The following is a 17,254-nucleotide window of genomic DNA, read 5'->3' as shown; positions in this document are numbered from 1 at the left end:
CTTTTTTTAAATTGTAATCAACAGTGTTGTGGCCTCCTTCGACAGTTGTATATTTATACACAGAAACGAGGTCCGGTCATAAAACAGCAACATTAAAATTGTCAGCCTCGCTCCACGTCCAATTCTCATCAAGTAGGCTATCTTTGCTGTCCATCTTAATTGAATACCATAAAAACATCGTTTCTCGCATGTTCCCTTTCGGTAAACAAATGAAACTGAATTAAATTCCATCAAATTGCATTGTCCAATTAAAATGGAAATGTCAAAGCTGCATTCCTCATAGAATTATGTCATTATTTCCTGACGGAAGAATTGACATAAGCGTCTTGGAACATGACCTACCATATAATTTGTGAGGAAATGTCGGTACCCGAATTCCACAACACTTGTCATGACATTTGGTCTATAACGAGTTGTTCTATTTTTACCTTTGTAACAAAATCATGTGCACAGATTGGATTAAAAAAAGTAAAAACTGGCTATAGAATTTCAATTTGGGATGATTTGCCGATTTTCCTCTTGGCGTTTTCCTCGGCGATACGAGACGTGCATACTGATCTGATTTTCTTCTGCATGTGTAAAATTTAATTGGAGATCGGACTAGATTATCCGGAATTGAGGTAATTACTACATATTGTTAGACATCAAATGGCCTTTCACAAACCACATCACGTATAGAATCTGACAAACCGATTGGATTTCTGTTGGTGCTGAAGGCCTCATTAGGATCATTATCACACCGGAATGACGAGATGGACCAGCGCAAGCGCAGCACCTGAACCACCAAGAACTACCTTTTGAGACGCGACAGAGAACAAACACCTTTATATACTAATGGTATTAGGAGTCCACAACAATCCGGGTGTTGGTCTAATGTCTAATGAGTTATACAATGTTTCCGACTCGAATGGTCGTCGTTTGCATTTAAGTTGGTATGTAAAAAATCTCTCGAGAATTCCAAAATGGGAAGCAATTAATTGAGGAGCATAAACAAAGTGGAGTGTTACAATTCCTATCGGGGATGGCTATCGTGTTTATATTGTAAAGCACTCAGGCAACATGTTCACAGATTTGAAGTTTCATTGCAACAGATTGTCGCCAAGGAATAGCGAATCTATGCTAGGTGTTCTCCTGCGATATAGTGATCAAGGCTATTTATTGACTCTATTAACATCAAATAAAAAGTCGTCTTTCTGTGGGTTTTTTTTTCGTTTTTGTTTTGCTTTTTTGTTCTTGTTTTCTGTTGGGTTTTTTTGTTTGTTTTTTTTTCGTTTTTCTTTTTTTTCTTCTTCTTTTTTCTTCTTCTTTTTTTTCTGATTGACAATCAACTGATTAAACACGCCGAGTTCCCACTCATCACTAACAGGTGTAATAGACTGGGTATGGGGTGATGTTCTAAATACTTTAGGTGACATACTGCTACAAGGTACCAGTGTTTTGCACGACCCGTTACTAAAATGTATGAAATCTTGGTTATATAATACATATAAACGTTATGTTATTTTAATCAGAGGGGTTTATCTAAAGATTAGAAATAACGATGAATATCGACATTGTCATACATAGCAGTAACCCGGTAAAGGCAGCACATACAAATGTATATCAAGTTGACTATACAAATGGATGTGATGCTTGACATTGTATTCAAACTCGCGGGCGTTTTCTTAAAGAACTTTCGCTTAAATAATTACAATGTTTGAATGTTTTAACGTCAGCTTTATGTAACAAAGTTGGTTTCAAGTCATGTCACTTTCAATTTCCTCTTGATAACTGGTCAAAAGAATTGGTTTCAAGTCATGGCATTGTCAATTTCCTCTTGATAACTGGTCAAAAGAATTGGTTTCAAGTCATGGCATTGTCAATTTCCTCTTGATAACTGGTCAAAAGAAATTATTTCCAAAAATTATAACGGAATTATTTGGACGCGCTTTGTCCGTTTTTTCAGTGTGTTTAAAGTCACGTACGTTATAAAGACATAACGATGACTTCATTCAATATGCATCGTGATCGTTTGACATAATTGTACTGCCAGCTCAACACCATACATATTGATATTGTTTTAATACATTCCAGTTAGACCTGATATTCATTGATAAAAAATTCAAATTACTGGAGATAACGGTGTGAATCTGACAGTCCTACGTCATGTCCGTTACAGTGTTACAAGTTTAACCTTATATCTTCAGTAACATTTTTCATTGATTTTCTAAAAATCAATGAACTTGAATGCTTATTTGAAAACAAGAGTGATTTTTTGTTTCTATTCACGATGTTCAGAAGGAAAACAGGCTTAGTTAAACCTTGGTCAAATTGGGATTAAATACTTGGGTTTTGCTCTGTGCAAACAGATATTATTGTTTACATTTAAACCTCTATATAAAGACCTCTATATAAAGACCTCTATATAAAGGTCATCTGCCTAGTGTGATAACTTTGGCATGGCCATACACGTGCACTACAAATTAATAAACGGTGGGAAAAAACCAGTGTAACAAACACCTGTAATGGATGTGATGTTTTGACATTTATAGTTATGTAGGTTATTAGGAAGGTAATTGACATGTCGCTTCCATTTCTATAATAATGTCATAAGATTATGACTTGTCAAAGTTATTGTATCGGGAGATTGAATAGATTTGCATGTAATGTTCACGTTTTTTTTACCCATTCTGATAAATTTCACCTGTCAAATGTCACGTCCGTTGCATCACATCCGTTACATTGTCCAACACACGTCCGCTGATGTCCCCCCCCCCCCCCCCCCCCCCCCCCCCCCAAATAAATAAATAGGATAGTAGCAATCTATTTTTATTGAAGTGTGTATATATATATATAAAATAAGAAACACATAATTTTTTTAATGATGTAAAGACTTGGAATTCACACTATTTAAAGTATATTTCTCCTGCTATTTACTGGTATGTTCAATCAAATACATGTTAAAATCACCAGTTCTGATATTTATCAACCAAAGACGCATATTTATGATGAACTTTAAAAAATAAAGAAGGTAAAGTGGTTTAAGTTAACTTTTCAGAAAAAAGCTACTGTGATTTATTGATATAAATCAATATTTTGAAGAAAAGATATCTTTTAAATCATAAGAAGTGTTAAATGGTGCATATTCTTCAAGTTAACATCAAAATTGAAAAAAAAATTACAAATCTGAAATCATCACATCTACACTATACAAATTACACCGTAGCGTAGACTTAAAGTATATATCCTTTTAGACGATATACTGCTGTCCGTGTCTAACCTCGGTGTTGTGTTAACAACCCCATGGTATTTACACTCTCAGAACGCCAGACTAGATTCCCACAACCCCAGACTAGATTCCCACAACGCCATACTAGATTCCCACAACGCCATACTAGATTCCCACAACCCCAGACTAGATTCCCATAACGCCAGACTAGATTCCCACAACGCCAGACTAGATTCCCACAAAGCCAGAGTAGATTCCCACAACCCCAGACTAGATTCCAAGAACGCCATACTAGATTCCCAGAACCACAGACTAGATTCCCACAACGCCAGACTAGATTCCCACAACGCCAGAGTAGATTCCCACAACCTCAGACTAGATTCCCAGAACCCCAAACTAGATTCCCACAACGCCAGACTAGATTCCCACAAACCCAGACTAGATTCCCACAACCCCAGACTAGATTCCCACAACGCCAGACTAGATTCCCACAACGCCAGACTAGATTCCCACAACGCCAGACTAGATTCAAACAACGCCAGACTAGATTCCCACAACCCCAGACTAGATTCCCACAACGCCAGACTAGATTCCCACAACCCCAGACTAGATTCCCACAACGCCAGACTAGATTCCCACAACGCCAGACTAGATTCCCACAACGCCAGACTAGATTCCCACAACGCCAGACTAGATTCCCACAACGCCAGACTAGATTCCCACAACGCCATACTATATTCCCACAACGCCAGACTAGATTCCCACAACGCCAGACTAAATTCCCACAACCCCAGACTAGATTCCCACAACGCCAGACTAGATTCCCACAACCCCAGACTAGATTCCCACAACGCCAGACTAGATTCCCACAACGCCAGACTAGATTCCCACAACCCCAGACTAGATTCCCACAACGCCAGACTAGATTCCCACAACGCCAGACTAGATCCCCACAACGCCAAACTAGATTCCCACAACGCCATACGATTTCCAAAATATATGAAACATGTTACCACACCACAAACGTAACCCCTTGACCCTTATTACCACACCACAAACGTAACCCCTTGACCCATGTTACCACAACATAAACATAACCCCTTAAACATGTTACCACACCATAAACATAACCCCTTGACCCATGTTACCACACCATAAACATAACCCCTTAAACATGTTACCACCCCATAAACATAACCCCTTGACCCTTGTTACCACACCATAAACATAACCCATTGACCCATGTTACCACACCACAAACATAACCCCTTAAACATGTTACCACACCATAAACATAACCTCTTAAACATGTTACCACACCATAAACATAACCTCTTAAACATGTTACCACACCATAAACACAACCCCTTAAACATGTTACCACGCCATAAACATAACCTCTTAAACATGTTACCACACCATAAACATAACCTCTTAAACATGTTACCACACCGTAAACATAACCTCTTAAACATGTTACCACACCGTAAACATAACCCCTTAACCCTTTAACTCCCAACTACGCCAAACTACGCCAAGAGCACGTCGGTGTTAGGGAAATGGTCGTATCTCCCTTATTTGTTTACCTATTGAGATACCGAATATACCTAGTAAAACGGGAGAAAATATCCAACAACATTTTTTCTGATACATTTTATGAGTTGAAAAAACAAACCAACTGTTTTTTTCGACTATTTTGAATTGTTGACGTCGTGTTTCACCCGGCGTAATCGTCCAAGCGCGGATTCGATTTTGTATCTCACATTACTTAAAATATAGCGAGAAATAATGCCTGAAATTCACAATAGTGGTAGTCAATACTCTCAATATTTTGTATATTCCACTATTTTACAGGAATCCTCCAAATAGTCATGCTTTTTGTCAATAAAGTACATGTGATGTATGGTTCTATACCGTACGCAGCACACATCGACAAATTTTAATGAGTTTTTGCATAAACAATAGTAATCATTATATATACAATTGAAGCCAAGAAAAAACTGACCAAAATACACAATTCTATCAGTCATAACGTACCAAATAAATTATTAAAAGTTTCCATGAATCCTATTATTTTAACGAACCACCGCAGTAACTTGACGTCGTGCAAGAGCGAGTCGATAAAGCAAGCACCTGCGCGAAGACGATCGACAACTTTTAGTTTCTGCTGTTTTCATAACGCAATATATGGTATTGGTTTCATCAGGAAACATCACTTTTGTGGCACTTTTGTGATAGCACATATTTTGAATACAAATAATAAAAAAAATGAATAAATAAAAATAAAGCCGACGATAGCAAAATCTATTTATAGTAATCGGGTATTTCCTAGATGATCACTTTCGGTTTCTAAATGGTGGGATAGACATGTGCCTGGTGCCGATTGTTTTCGCGGACCGAACATATTACCGATACAAGTCGTCACCAAAACAATATGCAGTGACCACTGTCAACTCAACTAACAAACTGTGAAGTGACACTGGGCATCATGAAGAGCTGCGGACGTACCCTGTATATGGAGACAAACAGACAAACAATCATGTTCAGATAGGCCTACAGATGAACATAACGTAGGTAAGGTATAAGTACATAAAGTGAAGTTCTATAGACACGAGAATACAAAAAGTACAAGCAATATCTTATATGAATTTTTTACAAATATATATTCATGTCATATGTTTACATGAGTATCTGCATGTAATATTGCTTTAATTTCATTTATTGTGTTACAAGATAGGCCTACATTTGTATATTGGCTCCAAATGAAATATGACCAGTTAAAACAATATTCACATTAAAAACAACGATTCAGTTCTTGCTTAATTTATTTTTTTATTTTATTTTCTTCTTTTTCTTTTTTCTTTGTTTGTTGGGGGTGTGGGGGGGGGGGGGGGGGGTGTTGCAATAAACATCATAACAGTATTTTGTATCAGAATTATCAATATTTATCTCTATGAATTTAATTTCTAATTTTTACTTTACATCAGTATATTAAATATGTTTGTATGTACAAATAGTAAAACGTTCTTGATGTTTTTGCCAAATTTATGTACATGCATGTATCAACTAAAATTGGATGAATTTGCTTTTATTGTATTTCACATAATGAAAAATACATGGGAGATGAAAAAGTGAGACCTATTCATAGAATTTCAGTTTTGCAACAGTGGTATATAAATTCAGAAAAAAAGTCACATGGTATGGTTGATAAAAGAGGTGATAGAGGATTACTGAAAATACCAAATAGCTGTTCTTGAGTTTAGCTGGTTGTGAATTCTACAATGTTTTTTGGATCATGGTGTGCTGATATAGGTTGGATTCTTATATATATATATTCATGTTAGGCCTCATATTTCTACCCCCATATATATAAAGTGTTTTTATTGTTACTGTGCTTACTACAAATGGATGAGGATCAACATGTGACACACCCCAGCTTTTGTCCAAATTCAAGCATTGTATGTTGTGTCGGACTTTTTTTATGTGAAATAGACTGATACATGTATACATGTATACAGGTGTAGAAATATGTGTTGTTGTACATGTTTCAGTAAGTATTCTATGCCAGTAAAGGCTGGGAACATTGTTGAAAACAAATTATTTGAATAAATCAAAGATAGACAGATACTTGTGTTGGCAGATATAATGCTGGTTAGCTAGTAATTATCATTTTATGCTTTATTATGATTAATCCTCTAAGGATGCACACAAGACAGAAAAAATAAGTAATTACAAGTTTTCACAGTTATTATTAGTGAGGAGTGGGACACTGGAGCAGGGTTATAACGTGTATTTCTCTGTTTGAGAGTAACCTGAGTTTCCTCTGACCTAAACACCAAACATAAGACACTTAGATAGAGAGATGTCCTTTATGAGAAAAATGATCTTACCATCAAAATGTCTAATGTCTGGCAGTAGGGCAAGAAGAAACTGGTTGGTGTGCTTATTTTGATTTTCAGAACAATGTTATGAGTACTTGAAATGCAGATTTGGTTGGTGGGATGGGCATGTTTCTTTAACTTTCTAAAAGTTCATTTCAAGGCTTTTTAAAATATTCCACATTAATGATATCTCAATTTTTTTTTTTATGTATTTTTTAAACTGGACCATGTGAAACAAGCAATCAACAACATTTGAATAAAGTTTATTTTGTGTTTCAGGTATTCCCCTTACTTGTAAGGTCTGGAGCTGTCTCAATTTTACTTGCAAGCTTGGTGTACAAAATTTAATGTGAACATTGGCTTATGGATGATTCTGCCTAATATATGACATCAAAGGTAAGCTAATAGATTTATCTTAATTACAAATTCATTTCAATTAAAATATTTATTATCCTATAGCTTCTGAGGATATTTGGTTTTGTTTAAATTGATCATTATTTTCTGCTTCTCTATATGTATGTGAGCTCATTTCCTATACTTCATTATTGACCGTTTCATTTGAAATTTTTGAAGTGAGCATTATATATTACCATATTCTTTAGAATAAATCTGTAATGCCTTGCAAATAAGATATTTTATTGGTGTATATACATGTGTATGGATGCTTATGATATTGATTTTCTCCCATTTCAAATTTCAGGTACATCAGCTTTAGGACTTTATTTATGTGGATATTTGTGGTGTGACCAATACTAGAGGATAAATGCCATCCCCTGCCACCAGAGACAGCAGATTTAGGCATAGTTTCCCTTAGTTACCATCTCCCACTATTCTATGTCATTGATTAAAATTACATAACTTAATATTTGTGTTGGTGTTGTTTTTCAACTGCTTCCAAGTTGAATCATGTAATTTTGATCTTAAGTAAATTACGATTTTGCAAAACATGGTACATCAATATATAATTTATACCAAATATGGCTTGCCTGGCCATGTAATAAATATAGTTCAGAATTCTTTATAATCCATAATAAACATGTAACCAACAAAGTTCAAGTGTTCATATCAATCAACTTGTTTGTCTGCCAAACTGGATTATTCAAACTGAAAATTTCATCAATAACTATGTTCCTTTGGGGAACTTGGACTTTCTTCATTTGTCTATATTTCTTCATGTCTATTGTCTATGAATTAAGTCTAGGATTTCTCAACCAGGAAGACATGCACACACAGAATGATGAGCAAAGATGGTTATAACCATTTTATTTGCATGCCTTCAATAATTTTAATTTTTATCAGTAAATCTGTTTTTAGTATAATAGTAGTACCAGATGATAGTTATTATGACCTTTTTGTTAATCATCCTATATCTGTGATCAAGTGGCTAATTATGATAAGTATTGAGAAACTAGAACACAACAAGTGAAGAAGACATGAAACATCGAAATGGTCACCTGCTAAATTGGTAGCCATGGCAACCAAAAATGGATACAGAATGTACATAGATTCTACATGTTGAAGAGAGGAATTGCAATTTTACATTTTCTGCAATGTACATAATGGTAAAATTCACATTGATAAAATCAGCTTCAATATCATGATTTGGAGACACCAGTTAGCTGTTGACTAAAACAATAAAATAGGAAAGGAATAAATATAACTGAATATAACTTTCAAAAGATTGATTATTAATGTTAAAACCATGAAAACAATAACCTACTTATGAATATGATTGATAATTAACATTTATAATCATATACAACAATCTAAGCTGCAAACTGTTTTACATTTTTATTCAGATGGGAGCACATGCGCATGTTTTTCCAAGTAAAATATCGCATTTTTACGTATTTTCACTTCTGGTTGCCATGGTAACGTTTTAAATATAAAAAAAAAAATAGAAGTTTTGCCATAAAACCTGGATAGGTCCTCTTTACAAGATTCACTATATAGATAGACTGCTGACTAAACCATTATACCTGTAATACAAAATCAAATTTCTTACAATGAAGTCTAGGCAGATAAAACGGAAATAAAAACTTTTTAACAATAATCACTGCTTTTAATTTCAATCAGTAACTATGACAACAACTGCAAATAAAAAGAAAATACTACTTTTATTTGTGTTTATCCTCCTTCCTAAAGAGTCTGATATATCATTAAGTTTACAAACTAGCACTAAATTCACTCTCAGTGGCTTAAAATGTATAAACATAATATGAAATAAGTAACTTTTTTCATAAAATCATAAATTTTGGTTACCATAGTAACGTCAATAATGCAAAAACACCACTTTTGTCACTTAATTTGAAAAGGTTATATTCTCAAGTTTCTAAATATATATGGGTTGTTTACCAAAAATGTTGACGCAAAAGGGTGAAAAATCATGATGAACCAAAATGTCGGATTTTTATCAGTTCCATTAAAAAAATCCTGGGAGTTAAGGGGTTAAACATGTTACCACAACATAAACATAACCTCTTAAACATGTTACCACGCCATAAACACAACCCCTTAAACATGTTACCACACCATAAACACAACCCCTTAAACATGTTACCACACCATAAACATAACCTCTTAAACATGTTACCACGCCATAAACACAACCCCTTAAACATGTTACCACACCATAAACACAACCCCTTAAACATGTTACCACACCATGAACACAACCCCTTAAACATGTTACCACGCCATAAACACAACCCCTTAAACATGTTACCACACCATAAACATAACCTCTTAAACATGTTACCACACCATAAACACAACCCCTTAAACATGTTACCACACCATAAACACAACCCCTTAAACATGTTACCACGCCATAAACATAACCTCTTAAACATGTTACCACACCATAAACATAACCTCTTAAACATGTTACCACGCCATAAACACAACCCCTTAAACATGTTACCACACCATAAACACAACCCCTTAAACATGTTACCACACCATAAACATAACCTCTTAAACATGTTACCACGCCATAAACACAACCCCTTAAACATGTTACCACACCATAAACACAACCCCTTAAACATGTTACCACACCATGAACACAACCCCTTAAACATGTTACCACGCTATAAACACAACCCCTTAAACATGTTACCACACCATAAACATAACCTCTTAAACATGTTACCACACCATAAACACAACCCCTTAAACATGTTACCACACCATAAACACAACCATTTAAACATGTTACCACACCATAAACACAACCCCTTAAACATGTTACCACGCCATAAACACAACACCTTAAACATGTTACCACACCATAAACACAACCCCTTAAACATGTTACCACACCATAAACACAACCCCTTAAACATGTTACCACACCATAAACACAAACCCTTAAACATGTTACTACACCATAAACATAACCCCTTAAACATGTTACCACACCATAAACACAACCCCTTAAACATTTTACCACACCATAAACACAACCCCTTAAACATGTTACCACACCATAAACACAACCCCTTAAACATGTTACCACACCATAAACACAACCCCTTAAACATTTTACCACACAATAAACACAACCCCTTAAACATGTTACCACACCATAAACACAAACCCTTAAACATGTTACCACACCATAAACACAAACCCTTAAACATGTTACCACACCAAAAACACAACCCCTTAAACATTTTACCACACCATAAACACAACCCCTTAAACATGTTACCACACCATAAACATAACCTCTTAAACATGTTACCACGCCATAAACATAACCTCTTAAACATGTTACCACACCATAAACATGTTACCACACCATAAACATAACCTCTTAAACATGTAACCACACCATAAACACAACCCCTTAAACATGTTACCACGCCATAAACATAACCTCTTAAACATGTAACCACGCCATAAACATAACCTCTTAAACATGTTACCACGCCATAAACACAACCCCTTAAACATGTTACCACACCATAAACATGTTACCACACCATAAACATAACCTCTTAAACATGTAACCACACCATAAACACAACCCCTTAAACATGTTACCACGCCATAAACATAACCTCTTAAACATGTAACCACGCCATAAACATAACCTCTTAAACATGTTACCACGCCATAAACACAACCCCTTAAACATTTTACCACACCATAAACACAACCCCTTAAACATGTTACCACACCATAAACATAACCTCTTAAACATGTTACCACGCCATAAACATAACCTCTTAAACATGTTACCACACCATAAACATGTTACCACACCATAAACATAACCTCTTAAACATGTAACCACACCATAAACACAACCCCTTAAACATGTTACCACGCCATAAACATAACCTCTTAAACATGTAACCACGCCATAAACATAACCTCTTAAACATGTTACCACGCCATAAACACAACCCCTTAAACATGTTACCACACCATAAACATGTTACCACACCATAAACATAACCTCTTAACATGTAACCACACCATAAACACAACCCCTTAAACATGTTACCACGCCATAAACATAACCTCTTAAACATGTAACCACGCCATAAACATAACCTCTTAAACATGTTACCACGCCATAAACACAACCCCTTAAACATTTTACCACACCATAAACACAACCCCTTAAACATGTTACCACACCATAAACATAACCTCTTAAACATGTTACCACGCCATAAACATAACCTCTTAAACATGTTACCACACCATAAACATGTTACCACACCATAAACATAACCTCTTAAACATGTTACCACACCATAAACACAACCCCTTAAACATGTTACCACACCATAAACATAACCCCTTAAACATGTTACCACACCATAAACATAACCTCTTAAACATGTAACCACGCCATAAACATAACCTCTTAAACATGTTACCACGCCATAAACACAACCCCTTAAACATGTTACCACACCATAAACACAACCCCTTAAACATGTTACCACACCATAAACATAACCCCTTAAACATGTTACCACACCATAAACATAACCTCTTAAACATGTAACCACGCCATAAACATAACCTCTTAAACATGTTACCACGCCATAAACACAACCCCTTAAACATGTTACCACACCATAAACATAACCTCTTAAACATGTTACCACACCATAAACATAACCTCTTAAACATGTTACCACACCAGAAACATCTGCTCGGCCAGTAAACTGAACACACTATCATATTCAAGGAGTAACGTTTATCTTAATCTAATTAAATTATATAATAAACTACGAATATCATTAAAAGGCAATATCAAAATATAACCATATTCCGAATTTGTCAAAATTAAGGATTCGTTTCCATCAAATTACTAATTTGTCACCATCATTCGCTACTTTATCAATCTGATCTCGCCAAATAGCGCACGTAACAATAACCACGGCGTAATAAAGACAATAATGTGGTGACATGATTGTTCTTCGTAACACGGCAGTCATATGATATATGAATACATAGATAATTATATTACATGTATTACTTAAAATCTTTGTAAGATTAAAGGATTTGTTTTGTATGAAATATATAATGTAACGTGTCCCATAAAATAGCCACTCCATACACAGGCAATATTCCTTCACGTGAATTTCACATGAATTTCACGTGAAAAAAAAAATTCCTTTTTGTATACACATATAGGTTAAAGGAATCAAGGAGATAAAATAATTTCATAATATTCCAAAGTAAAGGTACACACTCATTCACTTAATGACTATAATTTTTGGTTGGCATAGCTTTGGATACACAGTTATCTTCGGTCCACTAACCAATCGAGAGCAAAATAAAAGCTGGATTACCGATGAATGCCTAGCGAGCGCGTGGGCGAGTTTGCTATCTCAGAGGCACACATTGCTAGAACCAAACTCATTATAAATCTTTGCATGTAAACGGTGCATTATGGACATAACATTTCCATTAAAAATCGTTAAAAGTCAATGCACATTTAGCTACTGCTGTGCAGGAAATCTATTACTAAATACAACATCGCAATTTTCTGGTGCTATATAATGAAAGGAGATTCCGTATGGGTTTTGTAGGTAGGTAATTAACTTACTTTTATTGATATCATTAAGGTGACTGTCTACGATTACCATGGTTATAAACACGTGTAATTCAAACACTGATTACGGGTCATTGGCCGTCTGAAGAAGACACGTGGCCGTCTGAAGAAGACACACGTGGCTGTACACCGTGTAGAAAACACACGGAGTAAACAACACTTGGTTAGGTCCTCTGGAACAGTACCAGGTCGACATAAAGAGGACATTATTCTAACAACTGGATATGAAATATGACAGTCGGATGGAAATTAAGCTAAAATATGTCAGTAACAATTGAAGAAACCGCGAACAAGTAATAGATATTGCTATCGACACCGACTTCTCGTAGTAACAACACTTTAATGGCGACACGTCCTTTTGGGTAATGGATAGTGATGTAGATGGCAGTCTAAGCTGTCATTTAGTCATAAACCAATGCCAGTATCTAATAAAACCATATCGTATATACTTAATGACGTATCTAAATATAATGTATCAACATTCCTCCACAAAGACATGGCAATTTGTCATAGTTTTTTTTTCTTTCTTTCTTTTTTTGATTTTTAATTTTTTTTTTTTTATGTTCATGCTAAAACACATCGGAATACGATCATTTTGGAATAGCGAGACATATAAGGATAATTCTCGAGTATTGGGTAATTATATGAATTAATGAATATCACTTCAACCGAGACTTTACCTAATAGATAGTTGTTGGGTTTTTTTTTGTTTTTTTTTTTGTTTTTTAATTTTTTTGTCTGATCAGAAATCTTTTGACAACACATATGTTCATGCTAAAACACATCGGAATACGATCATTTTGGAATTGTTATTCAGCGAGACATATCATGATAATTCTCGAGTATTGGGTAATTATATAAATTAATGAATATCACTTCAACCAAGACTTTACCTAATGGAGTAGAATATTAACACTCTGGGTTAGCAGTAAAACCCATCTCAGCTGGGAGCCTCAATCCTAGGCGCCGATTTCCTAGCATGTAATTCACGTTTTCCACTCTGTCGCAGCACAACGCGTGTTGTCAAATTAACAGAAAACAAACGAAGATGTGTTCGAACCGTGTGAACATTTTCAATTCCTCGTATTCATTATCAAGAGTCCCATTAAGTCTGCATCGCTAACCTGTTTTCAAAGCCTGTTAATAAAAAAGGTTCAAACATTTAAACTTTCAAAATGAATCAAGGTCAATCTTATTTAAACATGATACATAGCAAGGTTATCATTATGACCATATCATTTACATGCTTTCATTATTTTACTATTCAGAATTTGAAAGCTTGTTTAAAACAAAGTCATTGCATGTATTTAAACAACTGTGTGGTCCCAACAAACTACATGGATCAATGTCTTTAATATAATTTGGTTTACTTGCGTACCACCAATGCTTCATGACGTTGCGCTGGCAAATCTGTAGCTGCCTTGGGCAACATGTTTACGTTTTCTCGCCATATTAACAAGACAACACAAAAACATAAACATTGAATCTCAAAGTGATACTAAATATTTGATTTCTTTTGGGTATTAAATAATCCTTATCTTAATGTACTGGAAAGCTGGGTATGTAAGACATTTGGTTGGGGGATATAACTCAGTAATCTTTTTAATTCCTCTAATTAGGTTAGATAAGTTGGGTTAAATTAAACTATTGAAATGCATAAAGAACAAAACCCAACAAACCCCGAGGCATATTGAGAACACAATAAGTAAATATGTTGTGTAGTAAATATGTTGTGTTTTGCATTAAGTCTTTTTGGAACCACCCTTTTGTAACTCTAGAATCAAATTGGACAACGTCGACGAAAATTCACCATCCAAACAACGGATCTGTCAAATACGGATATTGATAAGAATACACGATAACGCACCACAACACTTTAGAAATGTGGTCCGTTAACTTTACCATCAGAAATAGTCCCCAATGTTATCATCTTTAACATCAGAATGTGGTCCGTAACCTTTACCATCAGAAATAGTCCCCAATGTTATCACCTTCAACATGAAGGAAGCAAAACACGCGCTGCTGAAGAACAACACAGCTCGACTACTGATGACATATTTTTATTACATTAGAGTACGTTCCTTTTAAAACTTTCTAGCAACTTTCAATTACTTGATCGTGTTCATAAGCTCCATTTCAATGTTTGATAAATCTTACAATTCGGTCTTTTGACTGAGCTGCCGCTGGTCAATCATAGATGGAGAAAGATGTCCAAACAGCTAAAGTCCTCTTTAGACACCTCCAAAATTACCGAGGATGGTACACTCAATATCAAGGAATTGTATATGATGTTAAATAATGCACTGATGTGCTGAGACTGAGTGAAACTTTATGACATAATCTAAGAAGGTGGTTTGACATCTTCCAGACCCTATATACAAAATATATTAAAACTAGAAATTGTTTCGGAACAATTTGACGGGCTTTTCACTATTTAGCATAAATGACCTAAAGGCTTGGTATTTCCAAACATAAAAAACACTATTTTAGAACACTTGATAGGTCTTCCACATTCTAGTTTTGATTAATCTGGCATCTGAGATATTACATTTCAACAAAGGAGTGGACGAAGGGAAATAACTCGTACAGCCTTGTACGAGTTATCTCCCCTCGTCCAACTAACGTTATATCTCAGATGCCGTTATGTATCAGATGCCAAATTAATTCAAAATGGCGTTCCGCGTTAATGGTAAACGTTACCGAAACACCAAAAAACATGAAAATCATCAGAATAACAGTTTGAATCATACTTAAATTTCTTTTTTTGGAAAAAGATTAAAAAATGAAGATTTTCTAAAAATAGACTTATTTGACCCCATAGCGAACGCTTTTATTTGACCTCTGACCCTAAAACTTTTAGTGAGTAAAAGCTAGCGCCAGCCTTTAACTACAAATAACATAATTACCCGACCCCTGTAAAATGAATACTTTTTCAATTTTGGGCATTTTAAGCTTTTTAATACATGACGTCATGGCGGCCATCTTGGATTTCAAATCAACTTAAAAAATAACATAACTTGGCCAGGATAATCCAAGGATTATTTCAGCTAAGATTGAGCTGAATGCCACAGGTGGAACTTGAGAAGAAGTTTAAAATGTAAAACTTTTTAATATAGAATATATAGTGGAAATTCAAAATGGCGTATACCGGAAACCGTATGTGTCACAGAAAAACTGAAAACGTCAAATTCATCAGTATGACATTCTACATCATACTAAGAAATTTTTTTGGAAAAAGATTGAAAAATGAAGATTTTCTAAAAATAGACTAACTTGACCCCCAGGCGAGCTTTTTTATTTGACCTCTGACCTTTAACTTGTAGTTTATAAAAGTTCGCCCAAAAGGTATTGTAACATAATATCATAACATGACTCTTGTTTTTTGAATACTTTTCGAGTTATGGCCATTTTAAACTTTTAAGGTACGACGTCATGGCGGCCATCTTGGTTTCTTGACCTACTTGAAGATGTTGCTGTCACCCCTTCAACTCATGCCATATACAATAGGCATAACTGACTCGGCATACCTTTTACCATTTTCCCACAACTTGTGTGACAAAATAAAATGCAGAAGAAGAAGAATAATAACTAGAAATTGTTGGTTAACAATTTGACGGGCTTTTCACCTTCTTAGCATAAATGACCTAAAGGCTTGATATTTCAAAAGGTAAGAAAAAACTATTTAAAAACACTTGATAGGTCATCCGCATACTAGTTTTTGAATTAATCTGGCATCTGAAATAAAACGTTTCAACAAATGTTGGACGAGGGGAGGTAACTCGTACAGCCTTGTACGAGTTATCTCCCCTCGTCCAACTAACGTTATATCTCAGATGCCGTTATATATCTGATGCCAAATTAATTCAAAATGGCGTTCCGCGTTAATGGTAAACGTTACCGAAAAACCAAAAAACATGAAAATCATCAGAATAACATTTTGAATCATACTTAAATTTCTTTTTTTGGAAAAAGATTAAAAAATGAAGATTTTCTAAAAATAGACTTATTTGACCCCATAGCGAACGCTTTTATTTGACCTCTGACCCTAAAACTTTTAGTGAGTAAAAGCTAGAGCCAGGC

At 35.1% G+C, this 17,254-nt stretch overlaps 1 long non-coding RNA gene across 2 annotated transcripts; it reads left to right on the top strand.

Moving 5' to 3' along the window:
• The first annotated feature begins 5,381 nt into the window (after positions 1 to 5,381).
• Positions 5,382 to 7,952, top strand: LOC117318491. Of its 2 annotated transcripts, none has more exons than XR_004530380.1 (3): positions 5,382 to 5,782; positions 7,369 to 7,485; positions 7,790 to 7,952. It is a non-coding gene; the product is annotated as an uncharacterized LOC117318491 (long non-coding RNA). The 2 variants fall into 2 exon arrangements; XR_004530379.1 differs by having other exon boundaries at positions 5,382 to 5,787.
• Positions 7,953 to 17,254: the final 9,302 nt, after the last annotated feature.

This window comes from Pecten maximus, unplaced genomic scaffold (genome assembly GCF_902652985.1).
Source record: "Pecten maximus unplaced genomic scaffold, xPecMax1.1, whole genome shotgun sequence".
In the NCBI taxonomy this organism is placed as follows: Eukaryota; Metazoa; Mollusca; class Bivalvia; order Pectinida; family Pectinidae; genus Pecten; species Pecten maximus.
Note: the sequence above shows the minus strand (reverse complement) of the source record. Positions and strands in the feature narration are given on the sequence as shown.